This window comes from Oryctolagus cuniculus, chromosome 8, assembly GCF_051225735.1.
Source record: "Oryctolagus cuniculus isolate XC-2025 breed Fujian yellow rabbit chromosome 8, ASM5122573v1, whole genome shotgun sequence".
Lineage (NCBI taxonomy): Eukaryota > Metazoa > Chordata > Mammalia > Lagomorpha > Leporidae > Oryctolagus > Oryctolagus cuniculus.
In genome coordinates, this window is record NC_142874.1 from 34984323 (window position 1) to 35002079 (window position 17757).

Sequence of the window (17757 nt, forward strand, 5' to 3'; positions counted from 1 at the left end):
ATGCTTTAAGATGAATAATGTTTGTCTCTCCATAGAGAGAAATGCACTGCAAAGAAATGGGTGAACAGGCAGCATTTCTGCTCACCCAGAAAGAAAGGAGTGAGGTCGTGGGCTCTGGGTTCTGATCCTGACACTGCACTGACTCCCTCTATGTGCTCCCCCAACCCCGCACCTCAGTGTTTCCACAACAAAAGGAAGAGGCAGAACTGGTTTCTCCCTATGGTCTGTGCCTCCTAAAACACTGTTAAAAATGTGTTTTCTCCCAAATTTCCCAGGCTTCTCAAGTTAAAACACCTTGCAAATTTAGCATGAAGTAGAATCATCTACCCCACGAACATGCCTTTGAGTCTCCCTGGCCACCCTCCCACCACCTCCCTAGCTCTCCCCTCCTCATCCCTGGACACACGGGCACAAGGGACAGTGCTATCTGTGAAACGCCAGCGGGGCCCACAGCGCCGTGCTCAGCCTCTGATCTAGCACAGAAGACTGTCAGGGCCAAAAAAAGGAGCCACCTCTCCAGCAAAGGTCCCCGTCTCCTGGCGGCCCAGAACCAAGCTGCATTTGCAGCACAGGCTGGTGTCTTGTCCCTATCCCTGTGGATTTCCCCTGAGCCAAGGAAACAAAGGTAAATGGTAGAAAAAGAGGCAACTCTTCCTTTACCTTAGAAATAGGAGGGTGCTTGCAAAAGGCTGTGGGAAATGGTATGAAAAGGTAAGTTTATTTTGGTGCAAAATACATGTGAAATCCACGCATCCTTGTACATGTCCTCTTCCCTCCTCACACAGCCAAGGATCCCCTCAGGAGCCCAGGCTCCATGTCTTTGAGTGGACATCAATATTTACTTCTGGGCTGCTCTCAGCTCTGACATGAGACTGGCCAGGCCTCCCTTCCCAGCCAGGCTCTCAGCCCCTCTGTGAGAGGGAACTGGTCTACCTCCCAGATAAAGCCAACTTCTCGGCTCAGCATGCAGAGGGAGCAAGGTGGCCAGAGGCCAACCTCCCTTTGCTCGGCTTCAGACAGCTGAGCATATGTTAGAAATGTGGGAGCTCAAAATGGTGGAGTCAGAAATGTGCCAGGGGATTCCAATTCAATCCCATCAAGGTTGCATGTACCAATGCCAACTCACTAGTCCCAGTGATCAATTTCAGGTCACAACTGATCATAATGATAGGAATAAGAGTCAAAGGGATCACACAAACAAGACTAGTGTCTGCTAATACTAACTGATAGAATTAAAAAGGGAGAGAAGGATCCAACATGGGAAGGGGGCTACATAGCAGACTCATAGAATGGCAGATGTCCTAAACAGCACTCTGGCCTCAGAATCAGCCCTTAAGGCATTTGGATCTGGCTAAAGAGCCCATGAGAGTATTTCAGGCATGGAAAGCCAAGACACTGTGGCAAAAAAAAAAAAAAAGACCTAAATAAAAGATCTCTGCGAGTGAGATCCCAGTAGAAAGAATGGGCCATCAAAGGAGGTACCTTTCTCTGAAGGGAGGAGAGAACTACTTTGACTATGACCTTGTCGAAATAAGATCGAAGTCAGCGAACTCAAAAGGCTTCCATAGCCTTGGCAACTCATGACAAGCCCTAGGAAAATTACTGAAGCTTTAAACAAGAGTGTCAATTTGTTAAGTCAACAACAGGAGTCACTGTGCACTTACTCCTCATGTAGGATCTCTGTCCTTAATGTGCTGTTCAATGTGAATTAATGCTATAACTAGTACTGAAATAGTATTTTACACTTTATGTTCTGTGTGGGTGCAACCTGATGAAATCTTTACTTAATATATACTAAATTGATCTTCTGTATATAAAGATAATTGAAAATGAATCTTGATGTGAATGGAATGGGAGAGGGAGCGGGAGATAGGAGGGTTGTGGGTGAGGGGGAAGTTATGGAGGGGGAAAGCCATTGTAATCCATAAACTGTACTTTGGAAATTTATATTTACTAAATAAAAGTTAAAAAAAAAAAAAGAAATATGGGAGCTCCTGGAGCCATTTCCCACTCTAGCTGAGGAAAGGGGGCCCTTGCTAGCCCCAGAAAAGATTCAGCCTCCCTTTAACTGGAACACTCCCTGCACACCATTGAGGGGGTCCTTTGGCCCTGGCTCAGATGCAGTGCTGGGGTGATGCTCGGAAAGGCAACGGGACTCACACAGGCATCCCTTTCTGCTCCATCACAAGCAGAATGAGATGCTTGCTGCTACTCACAAGGTCCCTTGTGTAACCTGGGTCTTGCTCTCGGATCTCACCAGGTAAATAGATGCATGTTCCCTCAGAAGATGAAGCCATGTGCAGCCAAGAGGGAGCAGCAGAGACAGGCAAGGCATCGAGGCAGAGGGAGGTGGGGCCGGCAAAGTGGCGCAGTGGGTTAACCTGCCACTGCTGACTCCGTCCCGTATGGGAGTGCTGATTTAAGCTCCCTGCTAACGCATCTGGGAAGGCAGCAGACAATGGCCCAAGGTCCTGGTCTCCTGCCCCCAACGTGGGAGACCCATATGGAATTCCGAGTTTTGTGTTCCGGGCCCCTGACTTTGGCTGGGGGTTGTGGACATTTGGGGAATCAATCAGCAGATGGATGATTGATCTCTCCCTCTTTCCCTGTCATCCTCTCTGTTAACTCTCCTTGTCAAACAAATCTTTATTTAAAAAAAAATATATTCATATTTGAAAGTCAGAGTTACAGAGAGAGAGAGGGAGAGACAGAAAGAGAGAAAGAGCTTCCATTCATTGGTTCACTCCCTAGATGGCTTCAACAGCCAGCAGCCTCATCCAGGTCTCCCACGTGGGTAGCAGGGCCCCACACCACCCTTCCCAGGCCACCAGCAGGGAGCTGAATTGGAAGTGGAGCAGATGGGTCGCTGGTGTTGCAGGTGGCAGTCATACCCACTATGCCACAATGGGCCCCAAATAAATCGATCTTAAAAAAATAAGTGGGTTGGGAGCAAATAATTCTGAAGTTTAAGGAAAGAAAATGTGTCAGAGAACAGGTGAGCAAGCTAGAGGCGAGGCCCTAAGGAACCAGAATGGGGAGCACACAGCAGCACGGCCCTGCAGAGAGGCTGGCGCTGGACTCCCAGGACCAGAGATTCCCGGCTCCTGCCAGATTTGATTCTCAGCTCCCAGCCCTATCTCCAGGATTTCCAGATGCCCCTACATTCCCCAGGGGATCAGCTTTCTCCAGGGAATGGCACTGAGTTCCAGGTGTCCTAGAAATGGCAAAAGGCAGCAAGACCCTCCTAAAAGCAGGAACAGCAGACTGCACTGGTCTGCCAGGATGGCACCGCAAAGGGCCACAGAGCCGGCAGCTTCAACAGCAGGAGACATGGAGGCTGGGAGCTAAGACCTGGGTATCAGCAGGGCTGGTTTCTTCTGAGGCCTCTCTCCTTGGGTTGGGGACAGCTGTGTTCCCCCGTGGTCTGTGAGAGTCTTCTCTGGGCAAGTCTGTGCCCAAATTCCCTCTTCTGACACTGATGACAGCCAGACTGGATCCCATCCCACCACGATGACTTTGTGCAGCCCTAGTCACCTACCAAAAGTGCCTCATCCCCACATAAAGGCCCATTTGGAGGTATGGGGATTCAGACTAAACCCCATAAAGTGAAAAATGTGTCCCTCTTCCTCTAGACTGCCAGTCTATCCCATAGTGGTTAACTAAGAGACCCTCTAGGGGCTGGCACTGTAGCACAGTGGGCTAAAGCCTCAGCCTGCAGCGCTGGCATCCCATGTGGGTGCCGGTTCAAGTCCTGGCTGCTCCTCTTCCGATCCAGCTCTCTGCTAATGGCCTAGGAAAGCAGTGGAAGATGGCTCAAGTCCTTGGGCCCCTGCACCCACATGGGAGACCCGGAGGAAGCTCCTGGCTCCTGGCTTCAGATCGGTGCAGCTCAGGCTGTTGTGGTCATTTGGGGAGTGAGCTAGTGGAATGGAAGATCTCTCTCTCTCTCTCTGACTCTACCTCTCTCTGTAACTCTTTCAAATAAATAGAATAATTCTAAAAAAAAAAAAAAAGTAAGAGACCCTCTGTAATCCATTTCTCAGGTACCCGTCCAGAAATGTTGTATGCAAACCCAAGTGTGTGTGTGTGTGTGTGTGGCAGTGGGGGGTGGTGGTGCACACTGCTGGCTGCCCACCAATGATCTTCTCTTTCCACATTCAGAGAAGCCTAGTTGTGTTTTAAGCAAGAACATGTCCCTAACCCAAAATGTTGCCTTCAACATTTTCCTTGAAGGTCTCATTGTCCCATGACAGTTGTGAGAAGCTGGCTGGGGATTTCTGGAAACGTTTTAGCTTTTGTGATCTAGGAGAAATTCTATCTTCCTACTTCTCTCCTTAAATCTTGCCTGAAAATCCAGATGGGAGGTGTGGCAGAATGCAGCCATCTTGCTGCCACAAGGACAGAAGCCCTGGGCTGTAAAGCAGAAAGTACCTGAGGCAGAGACAGCTTAGATGAGATCACAAACCAAGCCTGCACTGCTGACTTGAAGACTTCTTGTAGCACAACTTAAATATACCTGCTTCGGAAGTTTGTTAAATAGGTAAAATCTTCCTTACTGATACGCCATATAGCTTTCTTTCCATCTAAAACACATATGATACCAGCTATACATATTGATTTGGTTTTTCATTGAATATCTTGAGTCTTTCCTAATCAATGAATGCAGAACTGTGCCATGTTTATCACTACAAAGTGTTCTGCTGTCCACAGATGAACATATAGGCTGTTTCCATTTTTTTTGCTGTTATGAACAGTTATAACAAATCTCAAATCTGTCTACTTGCTAGGAAAGATTCAGAAATGGAATTAGTAATTCTAAAGATATACACCATTTAAAGTAGGAGAGACATTATACAAGTGCCCTTCACAAACACGCCTTCAAGCCAGGTGTTTGGTGTTGCCTGCATCCCACATCAGAGTGCCTGGTTCCAGTCCTGGCTCCACTTCCACTCCCAGCTTCCTGTTACTGGGCACCCTGGGGGCAGTGGCTAATGGCTCAAGTACTTGGGTCCCTGCCACCCATTGGGAGATCTTGATGAATTCTGAGCTCCTCGCTTTGACTTGGCCCAACCCCAGGTGTTGTGGGCATTTGGGGAATGAAGATGGAAGATTTGTCTGTCTCTCTGCCATTCAAGCAGATAAAACTAACTAAATAAAAAATTTAGAAAACCCCACTCTCATTGAATGTATATGTATTTCTGCATACTCTCACCAACAAGAGGATATTATCAAACTTCACTGTGTCAGTCTCATGGGTGAAACAGATGGGATCCCATTACTAGCTGCTTCTGAATTCTTACAGAGAGTTTTCATACACTTACTTCCAGCAATGAACATCAATTCAACCACTGTGTCACTATTCATCTTTTTTTCTGACTGATTTCTAAGATGTTTGTCTAAAAAAAATGGGATTATTCCTCTGACATATCACAAATATTTTCCCTAATACATTGTCATTGTGGAATTTTTGCCAAACTGAACTTTTAGATTTTTACATGAAATTTCTCTTGTTGGAAAGCTGGTCTTTTCCTTTACAGCTTCTGTTTCATGGCATCTTGTGGGGGGAAGTCTTTACTTCTCCACTCCAAGATAAATGGAGAATTTACTCAAGTTTCTCCCAGCAACGTGTACGGTTTCCTTAAATCCAAATCTTGGAGCCAGTTGAGATTTATTTTTATCTACGCAATGAGGAGGCACTCCAGCTCTCTTCTTTCCCAGCAGCTAGTCAGTGGTCCTAAGAACCATTCACTGAGGAGTTTAGGACTAGAAACACTGCCTTTTGTGGTCTAGGGGCCCAATGGGAGGAAACCCAAGACAATACTCGTACTCTCATGGGCATTTCAGTTCGTGACACTGATGAAAAGACACAGGGGAGCTCATGAATCACTTGGTTGGCTTATAAGCAAGAGAACGAATGAACAGGATGTGATCAGAGAGTAAAACACAAACCTCCTATGTCTGGAGCAATGGGAGACATATAGCAAGGTAGCATCTAATAGCATGTAGTTAGAGCCTAGACTTAGATGCAGAGAAATGAAAAACACTGAATGAAGAGTGGGAAATAGTGCGGCAGCACCACAGACATCACATCCTCTTGGTAACCTGAGTGGTGGCTTTGATTATGGTTGTCCAAATCTGATGATCCTAGCGACCCTAACACAAGCAGGTGCACACGTTCTCTTAACAGAAAAGAGGTGATGTCTCGACCTCATTCTACATCGCCTACAGCCCTAAAATCTGTTCTAGACCCTGCTGTGTTTAGGGACAAGGCAAGTTCTGTAAGGAAGAATGCAAGAGCTAAAGGCATTTAAATAACATCACATAAAGAAGGAACAGTCTGGGGCTGCTCCTCACTCTACTAAATGCTGAAGTGTGGAGAGAAGGCCCACGCTTCCTTCATCTCAAATCCCCAAGCCGAGCCAAATCTGGAAGTAACTGCCCCACCACCACCACCCCCAGAGGTGTGTGATGTGAGGGATGGGATTTGCTTCTTTAGATGTCTGGGGGGGGGGTCCATGTTCACCCCCTCATCATCTCCACTTTGGATCAGGCTCTGCCAGTGTGAAGAGATCACTCCCTACTGCTCTCTCATCACACTCCGGTCCACCTTCCAATCTTCTGCACTGGAGCCATCAGGTAGCTCACCAAAATGCAAGTGGATCTCTCCCAATCTCCTAAAGTTGCCTACATGGGCACAGTACCATGGCCCTTTGTGATCTGGTTTCTGCCCACTGTCCCAGGCCCCTGCCACTCTACCACAAGCAAATCAAACTCCAGTTAGTGTTATCCTGCCACGACCTCTGCAAAGTTCTTCCTTCTCGCTGAAAAGTCCTCCTTCTGCATTGCTGTCTCAGAACTGCTCCGCCAGCCAGGGCCGGCAGATTCCAACCCAGCATGTGTAATGGGCAGCACACACACTGGGAGGCCTTTCCCAACACCTGGATCACTGCCACAGCCCAGCCCCTGCTTGGTGCTGCCTCCGCATCTGCCACAGAACTGAGCAGACCACCTCTGCACACTGCTATTGTGAATTCTTGGAAAAATGAAACAGTGCCTTATTCTCAGTGGCCACACTGCGGCAGTACCAATGGATGGCTGCAAGTCACCCTAGAAGTTAAGGGAAAATGTATCAAAGCTCCACAGAAGAAAGACAGCTGCACGAAATTATACACAAGTGGATCAGCCTGCTTCTACTGGGGTTACCTTCACGGGTTGGATGGCCTAGTGGGAAGACCACAGAGAAGACTTTCTCTGTTCAGCCTGAACAATGCTTCTCCACCTTTAGAGGGCACAGCTGATTCAGCAGAGCTTGGCTGTGGCCTGGGGCTCTGCATCCCTAACACACTCTCAGGGATGCTGAGGCTGCTGGCCCAGGGTCTCTTCAGTCCTGAGGTCTGTGCATGCACACAGATAGGGCAGGTGGCCTCATTCTCTGAGCCATTCTCTGAGGAGAGAGCGGGACTTGAGGTTATGTGTCGCTCCCCCTCTTCGTGGAGGAACGACACAGGACCCTGCGCTGTTCTTTTGTCTGCTCGGCCCTTCCCGGGTTTGCTGCTGGTCCTTCCCGGGGTGGCTGCCGATCCTTCCACCTCCGTGGAGGGGCGGGCCCCCCTGCCACTTTCCCCACTTCCGCGGGGAAGCGGCACACTGCCGGCCGGCTCTCTCGGGGGCTGCTCAGATGTTATCCGGATGTTCCCCTTAGATGTTCCTGGTGCATGTTGTCTCTCTCCTCCTTTATAGTCCTCTTCCACCAATCCCAACTCTGCTACCCAGACACCGAGTACGCTGCTCTCCTCCAATCAGGAGCAGGATCAGCTCCTGCAGGTTATTGGTTGAACTGGAGGCAGCTGTGTGTTGTTTACTCCTCTCCCAGCGCCATATTGTGGGAGAGCAGATGCATAGAATAAGTCTTAATTCCAGTAACTTAGTCTAGTCCGAGTTGCTCCCCACAGTTATGTGTACAGAAGCACCAAGTACAAAGGCCTGCAGATGGGAGGACCTTAAAATTCCCAGCGCAAATCAGTTCTGCATCAAGATCTTCCTGAACCATTTTAACTAAAACAGAACAAGGCTACTACTATCGGTCACTGTTTTCATTAAATTGCTTTTCAGCATTGCTGAAAACCTGAATCACAACACAATGCAGTAAGGAAAAGAAGGGGAACTCATTTACAATTCATTGACAGGTTGCTAAATAGAATGGGACACTAGTGGGGGCTCTTCTAGAATGCTCTGGATCAATCATGTCTCAGCATTGTGGAGTAGCAGGTAAAGCTTCTGCCTGTGACACCGGCATCCCATATGTGCACTGGTTTGTGTCGCAGCTGCTCCACTTCTGGTCCAACTCCCTGCTAATGGCCTGGGAAAAGCAGCAGGAGAAGGCCCAAGTGCCTGGACCCCTGCTACCCACGTGGAAGACCTGGATGAAGCTCCACATTTCAGCCTGGCCCAGCCATGGCTGTGTGGCCACGTGTGTGTGTGTGTGCATGTGTGTATGTGCATGTGGGTGTGTGTGTCTCCCTCTCTATGTAACTCTGAGTTTCAAAATAAACAAATCAAATCTTGAAAAGAAAACTGAGGCTCCTGGCTTTGGACTGGTGCAGTGCCGGCCATAGCAGCCATTGGAGTGAACCAATGGAAGGAAGACCTTTCTCTCTCTCTCTCTCTCACTGTCTGTAACTCTACCTGTCAAATAAATAAAAAATAATAATAAAAAATAGCGACCACTGAGGAGGAGAAGAAAGTAACTCCAATACGCATCTCTGGCAAAAGACTGGCATCCAAAGTGTATTTAGAAAAAATAAAAACTTTTAAAATCAAGTAAGAAGAATTTTAAAAGAAGTAAAAAATGTGAACAGATACCACAAACACATGTATACACACTGTAGACACCCACAAATGGCCAACAAGGACATATAGAGTTGCTCATTAGTCATCAAGGAAATGCAAATGGAAGCCACACCATGGATAGCCAGCGCACCCAGCAGAATGGCCACAAACTTAAAAGACTGACAGTTTTAAGTACTGGCAAATATATGGGACCACTGGAACATTCATACATGATTGGCAAGAGTGTAATGGTACAACCACTTTGGCAAAGCTTGACCATTTTGTATAGAGGTAGATGTGCATTTGCCATTTGAGTGAACAATTCTAATCTGAGAGAAATAACATTAACTGACTTCCTACCTAACATTTATGAGCTTATGTGTGTGTGACATAAAGGCCTAAAGAGAAGACATCTATGTCCAGCATATACTGCATCTTAAAGTCATCCTGATGGTGTTTCAGGGGCAGCCCGGTATTCACATCCTGCCCTGCCCTTCCCCCTTCTACCTGATAACCTTCCAGGTGGAGGTCCCCACCCCTTCTGCCTGACAAATCTTCCACAATCTCCAAGGTGCAGCCCAGTATCTGCATCTCAAACACCCTGCTCCCTTCCTCCAGTCTGATAGCATTTGCATCCATAAAGTCCTTTGTTTCAGACCTTTAAGAGAAAACTCAGGGAGGAGCTTCTTTATGGATGCAAATGATAAAGTCCTTTGTTTCAGACCTTCAAGAGAGGTTTTTCTATTTACATCCAAAAAGCCCTTTGTTCCAAGAGGAGCAGAGGTGGGGAAGCAAGACCCATCTCCTTAAAAACCCCCAGCCTCAACAGGACTGCTCAGTCAGCCCTCTGCCTCTGCTGAGTTGCCCACCTGGTCTGGCCAGGTGTACTCTCTCCACTCAACCAGGTAACCTTGATCCTTCCTCCCCTCCCACCCCCCAGTCCGAGTGACTGTACTCTTTCCCAGGTCCTGACTGGAGAGGTGCCCATCCATCCTTTCGGATGTCCCTTCCCTAATAAACCTTGCTATTTTACCTCCCACTAAAAAAAAAAAAGAAAAAGAAAATAAATAACATTGTGACCAAACAACACATGGATGCTTTGTTCACTCTGACAACAAATTGAAACAACTCAATATCAAAACCTGTCAAACTCACCATATGCTTAAAGTAGGTGTGTTTTTCCTTCATGTAAATTATACCCCAACCAAGTCAGTTTAAAAAAGAAATACCTGCCAAACAGCTCAAATTACATGATTTTTAAAAACTGTCTTCTCTCACTGGCCTGGAGCACCTTCTCAGGACAGCAGGTACCCTGGATAGGTGGTCAGTGGCAGCCACCAGACAGCTGCCTGTCCAGTGATGGGAACAGCATCTCAGCACCACTCAGGGATGATCTGTCCATTAATTCTCTAATTTTCCTCACCATAAAGATGTTTCCATGAGGAACTGAACAGTGAAACTGAATTCCAAACGTCCTATAAATGCATCTTTATGTGAAAGCAAATTTAATTTTAGAAATATCATATTTTTAGCATTGATAAGTATTCAGAGAGCTTTTCTCTTTCACTCCCTCAGGATTCTAACCACTGCATAAATTTCAAATTAAACACTTAAAAGTTTCTTTGACCTTCCGAGAATATCTGAGACTCAGAAAACACCGCATCGTAGACACCATCTTCAGACTCAGTTCTCGTGTGATTAAATGTTTCTCGGCCCCTGAGATTATTCCTAAAAGAAAGGTCAGCAAAGTGTGACCCACTGATTGCTCTTGTCAATGAAGCTTTAATGGAACACAGCCACGGCTAGTCCCTGGCATATCATCTATGTGGCTGCTTTTCCATGCTGCTCCACGAGCAGAGGCCAGAGAGACTCTACTCCCTGAAAGCTACAAACATTTACCCTGTAGCCCTTTGCAAAAAGTGTTCTGAACCCTGACCTACAGTGTATCTAACTGCAACAGTGCAAAAACCATACTAGACAGGGGGAAAATACAGGAGAAAGCCAAACACTTAAAAAAAAAATTATTTTGAAACATGATGCAACAGTTTCCCACAGGCTCTAACACATGAGGGAAGTCCATGGTTTCTGACACTTCTAATAAAATATATATCCTGAATGTCCTCCTGGCCTTAGACTACACCCCATGCAAAAAAGTCTGCTTCTGTGGAGAGTAATTATCTTATTAAAAAATAACCAGCTTTCATTTTTAAAAGTTTTTGCTTATTTTTATTTATTTGAAAGGCAGAGTAACAGAAAAAGAGGCATAGAGACAGATCTTCCATCCACTACTTCACTTCCAAAATGTGTGCAATAGCTGGGAACAGGCCAGGTTGGGGCCAGCATCCAGGAATTCAATCCACGTGGGTGGCAGGGACCCAAGCACTTGAGCCATCACTTGCTGCCTCCCCAGGGTGTATGTCAGCAGGAGGCTGGATCCAAAGTGAAGCCGGGACTCAAACCCACGCACTCTGATATGGAACATGGATGTCCCAAGCAACAGATGAATGATGGGCCACAAGACCTGGCCCCATCAGCTTGCCTTTGGAAACACGTCCTGGGTGTCTGAGCCCCTTGTCTGTGAACTTAGGTCAGAGAACAGAGAAAGGAGAGATGGCTTTTGGGCCCCTCCTCCTCACTTGGGTCTGAAAACCCTAATTCCTTTTCTCACCTGAACTTCATCATTTTTTTTAAGTTAATGAGCCTTTCTTCTCCTCCCTTTTCCCCAAGGTAGCCATCTGTTTATTTAAAACGGCTCTTTGCATGCATGTAAGTCTCATTCTATCTGCCTAAAGTAGTAAACAAAACAGCTTCATGCAAAAAAAAAAAAAAAAAAAAAAAAAAAACCACCTTTTTTTCAAGTATTTTTTGTACAAGTTGAATTGTGCTAGAGAGACCAATGGAAGCTCAGTGTCTATAAATATTCACTCAGTATTTTTTTTAAAGATTTTTTGTTTATTTATTGCAGAGGTAGAGTTACAGATAGTGAGAGGGGGAGACAGAGAGAGAGGTCTTCCTTCTGTTGGCTCACTCCCCAAATGGTCACAATGGCTGGAGCTGTGCCAATCCAAAGCCAGGAGCCAGGAGCTTCTTCCAGGTCTCCCACATGAGTGCAGGGGCCCAAGGACTTGGGCCTCTTCTGCTTTCCCAGGCCATAGCAAAGAGCTGGATGTGAAAGGGAGCATCTGGGACTAGAACTGGCATCCATATGGGATGATGGTGCCACAGGTGGAGGATTGACCTACTGTGCCACTGCACCGGCCCCTGGCTCAGCATTTTCAGACATCAACTATTGTAGGTATATAGCTGGCAACTAGACATTTGTATTAGTCTGCTTTTCCCTGCTTTAATAAAATACCTGATGCAGGCTATTTTGCAAAGGAAAGAGGTTTATCTTGGCTCACAGTGCTAGAGGTGCAAGAACCAGCAGCCCCACCTGGTGAGGGCATCCTTGCTGGCAGAGGCCTGAGCTGGCACAAAGCATTACAGCACAAGAGGCTGGAGCACATATATCTCTGTGTGTCTGTCTGCTCTCTACCTCTTCTTACAAAGCCACCAAGATTTCATCATGCGTGTTCCAGGCCAATGGCCCAATCTAGCCCCAAACACTTCCTGGAGGTCTCTCCTCTAAATCTCATGGTCAGATTAGGTTTTGATCTCTTACTACCTCAGGTGGGGATAAAATTTCAATGCACGAAGGCTTGGGGGACACTCACACCACACAGACACCACTGCATTGTTTACATAGCTACAGTGCTTACATGATGCGAATGGTCTCTTAAACTGGGCAGCAGAAGATAAAAAAACTCATTCTTCCAAGTCAAAAGACATATTCAAAAAATGCAGTGAAAGAATAAACATTTCTCCAAAGATGAATGGCCAGTAGCCACATGAAAAGGCATGCAGCAGTACTAATCATTAGGGGAATGAAAATCAAAAATCATTAGGATGGACACCATTAAGAAAAATACAGAAAGTAGCAAGTGTTGGCAAGGAGGTGGAGAAACTGAACCTTTATTCATGTTCTCAGGAATGCAAAATGGGACAACACAATGGAAAGCAGCATGATGTTCCCTCGAAAAAATTTTTAAAAATTATTACTGTATGATCCAGCAAAGCTACTTCTGGGCAGGTACTCAAAAGAACTGGAAGCAGGGTCTTGAAGACAGATATGCATAGCCATCCATCCATGTTCACAGCAGCATTAGCTGGAACATGGGAGCATGGGCCAGCGTTGTGGTATAGAAGGTAAAGCTGCTGCCTGTGAGGTTGCCATCCCACATAGGCACAGGTTCATGTGCACCTGCTCCACTTCAACCCAGCTCCTTGCTAATGGCCTGGAAAAGCAGCAGAAGATGGCCCAAGTATTTGGGCCCCAGCCACATATGTGGGATATCCAGAAGAAGCTCCTGGCTCATGGGTTTGGCCTGGTCCAGACCTGGCCATTGCAGTCGCCTGGGGAGTAAATCAGCAGAAGGCAAATTCTCTTTCTCTGTAACTCCTTCAAAGAAATAAATAAATCTTAAAAAAAAAAAAACCCATGGAGGCAATCTGAATGTCCACTGACAGATGAACAGATAAGCAAACATATAACAATGAATAATATAAAAAAGGAAGGAAATTCTGACACATGGTACAACATGGTGAAAAACCAATATGCACACGAAAAGATGCCCAGCATCATTAGCCATCAAGAAAACGCAAATTAAAACCAGACACTCACTAGAATAACTGCAAGGAGAAACAAAGAAAATGTTGGCCACCATGTAACTGGAACTCTCCTACATTGTTGGTGGGAATATAAAACAGAGCTACCACTCTGAAAAACAATTTTGTACTTTCTTACAAAGTTAAACAAATACCCCATGGTCCAGCAATTCTACTCCTAGATGTTTACCCAAGGAAAATGATAATCTGTTGTCTGACATAGACTCATATAGAAAGACTATAACAACTGTATTTGTCATGATCCAAAACTGGAAACAAATCTATCAGCAGATGAGTGGACACCCAGTGGTATAATCAGCAACTAAAGGAGTAATTACTGATATGAGGGACAACATGGATGAATGGGTGAATTCTCAGAACTGTTACAGTGGGAGAAAAGGCTGACACAAGACGCTTCTCTAAGATTCCATTCACACGATGCTCTGGAAAGGCCAAGCTCACATCAGAGGCCTCCAGAAACTAGGAGGAGGGGAGACTCAGGAAGGGACAGACAGGGACTTCCAGCGAGGTGGTGATCTGTAACTGTTATGTGCAAGTGACTACACCTGTGCATAATTCAGCACACCTGATCGTGAGTCAACTCTACACCAAAAAAGTGTTAAGTGTTACCCTGCTGGGTATTCAAATCAAAGGAAAAAGCAAATGGAGAGGCCTATCCTTCTCCCGTACCAACAAACCTCACATCACAAGCTGCAGAACACTGCCAGCTCTCTCTGTCCTTTCCTGAGTGTCTGGCATTTTCATATTTTGGAAGATTTCCTATTTGTCTGGTTCCATGCAATGCAAACCAAGAGAAGGAATGTACAGCTTTATGACACATGCAAAGGGTTTTTTGGTTCTTAACTCTGTTCATGTGAAAGACTTTAACTCAATTATAATTTGCTACTTAAATAGATTCATGCTATTAAGAAATGAGAATATCGACAAATCAGAGGACTAAAATTTATGAGATCAATAAATCCATTTCCTACAGGACAATCTCGCATTCTGGATGCTAGTTAACATCACAGTGTATTCATTCAGGAAAATTAAACTTGAGCAAAATAGAGAATAACAGGAAATAAGGGTTATAAAAATTTTTGTGAAAAAATTAAGAAAAACAAAGTTGTTTCTTCTGAAGTCTCGTTCAGTGTATTAATTTACTTTATTATCTATCTATGTATCTGAGCAACAGGGAGGAAGGGAGAGAGGGTACTCCTAGCTCCTGGCTTACCCTTCAAATGCCTGCAAGTGCTGGGGCTGGGCCAAGATGGAAGTTTGGAACGAGGATCTGAATCCAGGTCTCCTAGGTGCATGGCAGGAATCCCAGCGTCTGCAGTGGCAGGAAGCTGGAGCTGGGAGCCAGGGTTGGGTACAGAACCCAAACACTCTGCTAGGCTCAATGCCTACCCCATGGATGCATTTTAAGCAGAGCATAAACATTATGGTGTTATATCTAAAGTTAGATAGGAAGAGCCCCAATTGCAGTCAATATTTTAAATGACTTCATTTGACATTTACTAATGAAGAAGCAATACAATGAGCGGCAATTACAAAGCGAAGCTCCCTACGAACGGACATCAAGCTACAGAAGCAACACCTCCTGAGGGATGTGTGTTAGAAGACCATGAAAATAGCATGTGCGCTGATACCTCTTGTCGCTGGTTTGTGGGGACAAACACATCACACACAAAGCACTAACTCCCCCGGAGCAAGCACACCTCATGCCAGAGGTCACGCCAGCCGTGACCGTCAGACACTCAAGACGAGCACTCGGTATTTCACAAACAGCAACACCAAGGCACAGAGTTGGAATCAGCTCACTCCAGGCTGCAGAGATGGAGACAGAGTAAAAATCCCCCTTACTCTCCCCCACCCCTGCCCACTGTCCTCTGTCCCACGCCACCCCTCTGACCCAGTTCATACCACACTGCTCTGCACACTCCTCTGTTGAACAGAAGACTTGAACTCACGACTCTTAGCCCCGAGCAAACAGATCCTTTGGTTGCTCCATCATTCTGAGAGACAGGCCGTCCTCGTCTGGCAGCTCTATGTGAGGTTTTCTGCATTTAAACCAAGAGGAACCGTTCTCTGAGCCAGGGCTGGAAATAAAGCCCCTCCTCCGTCTTGGCAGGGCACACAGTAAAACATAACCAGGGCTTGCGTGGGCATCTGGTGCAGAGGCTAAGACACCTCTTGGGATGCCCGCATCCCACATCAGAACACCTGGTTTGAACCCCAGCTCCCTGCCAATGCACACTGTGGAAGTCAGTGGGTGATGGATCCCTGCCACTCACCTGGGAGACCTGGATTGAGTGCTAGGCTCCCAGCTTCCACCTGGCCCAGCCCTGGTAATTTCAGACATTTGAGGAGTGAATCAGAGGATAAAAGATAGCTCCCCACCTTTCATATAAAAAAAAAAAATAGAGAAACAAAAGTTTTTGAACAAGCAGGGTCCAATTCTCTCTCATGTAAGAATGACCTGGAGGGCCAGACACTGGGACAGACTGAGTGTGAACAGAACAGGCTTCTGTAATGCCCTGACGTGTCTCATCAGACTCAGGTCTGCCTGACAGGGGTTTCTAAGAGAAGCCTTAAAAGGAGACACACTGCCCACCCCTCCATGCTCTCTGGGAGACTCTCATGTCAGCCAGCCAATTTTAGGTACTCACAGTAAATCACGACTTCAAGTGACTGGGTAGGCTTGTGTAAACCCGAACAGAAGCCCAACTACTCCACACTGGCTTGCTGACAGGAGCGGCCTGGTCTCGGGGCATGCATATCAACTGGGAGCTGGTAGGGAGTACAGAGCCACAGCAGCTGCTCCAACTTTAGAGTCTAGATTATCTGCCAGAACAGGTGCCTGTGTGATCAGCGAGCACAGTCAAGTCTTGGAGATGCTGCCTTAGTCCTGGGAACACCTGCGCCATTGCAAATACAGCCCCGACACCTCCTCACATTCCTTCTCTGCCGGCACCTCCGGCCATCTGACGTTCATGGCATTCCCTGGTACTTCTCTCTTTGCTCACGTGTGTTTTGGCAATTTTTAAAAAAGATTTCTTTATTTATTTGTAAGTCAGAGTTACACACACACACACAGAGAGAGAGAGAGAGAGAGAGAGAGAGAGAGAGTGGTCTTCCATCTGCTGGTTCACTCCCCAGTTGGCCACAATGGCCGGAGCCCCTAAAATAGATTTCTGCTGTTTGAAGTTTGCCCTCTTTGAGCAGGCAGTTCTGCTCTGGACAATGAAGAAGATAATTCTTCCATATCTACCTTCCCACCTTAGTGTGAACATTGAACTTGGGAGAAATGCCAGTCTTCCATCTTCAGTGCATGTGATCTGATGAATCTGTTTGTTTGTGGGGAGCAGACATGAGAAGAAGCATGGGGGAGAAGTGCCCAGCCTCTGCCCTTGCTCCTCCTCCTCTGTCCAGCCCTAGCTCTATTACCCAGGATCTCGCCACCATGAGCCTGATTCTCTCTCAACCACCTGCAGTTCCTTACATTGAAACCTGTTCTCTTGTTTCCCTATTGATTCCCATGCTAATTTGTAAATCAAAATTGCCAAAACACTGGAGATTGCTGCTGTGGCATAATGGGTAAAGCTGTCACCTGCAGTGTCGACGTCCCATATGGGTGCCAGTTTGAGTCCCGGCTGCTCCACTTCCAACCCAGCTCTCTGCTATGGCTTGGGAAAGCAGTGGAAGATGTCCTAAGTCCTTGGGCCACTGCACCTGTGTGGGAGACCCGGAAGAAGCTCCTGGCTCCTGGTTTTGGATCGGCACAGCTCTAGCCATTGTGGTCATTTGGGAAGTGAACCAGTGGATGGAAAACCTCTCTCTCTCTCCCTCTCTCTCTCTTTCTCCCCCCCCTTCTTTCTGTGTAACTCTTTCAAATAAATAAATAAATCTTTTTCAAAAAAGAAATTTATTTTATTTTATAAGTGATTGGGAAATCAATTTAATTAAAACTCTTCCCAGGGACTCCCTGCACAGTCGCCATGCTGAAAGATATGGAGACAGCTTCTATTCACTTGGGAAGGTGTGATGGATGGTGGGCTAGTCCCTTTATGTTGTCACCAGAATGAAATGCGTGAGACTTGGTACGGTATTACAAAGAAAAGAAGTGCATTTAGCTCCCAGTTTTGTGGGTTTTAGGCCACGGGCAGGGCCTCTTCGTGGCTGGGGGAGGCCCTCATAAGCCTCACCAGGGTGGGAATGCAT

At 46.4% G+C, this 17757-nt stretch overlaps 1 long non-coding RNA gene across 1 annotated transcript in view; it reads right to left on the minus strand.

The window, feature by feature from the left end:
• LOC149124972 (uncharacterized) overlaps positions 1-16568 on the minus strand; it is a 46649-nt gene extending 30081 nt beyond the window's left edge. The window contains exons 1-2 of the long non-coding RNA XR_016212536.1: positions 16206-16568; positions 15460-15596 (exon numbers count right to left, since the gene is read on the minus strand). This is a non-coding gene — a long non-coding RNA (uncharacterized LOC149124972). The remainder of the gene's footprint in view (positions 1-15459; positions 15597-16205) is intronic.
• Positions 16569-17757: the final 1189 nt, after the last annotated feature.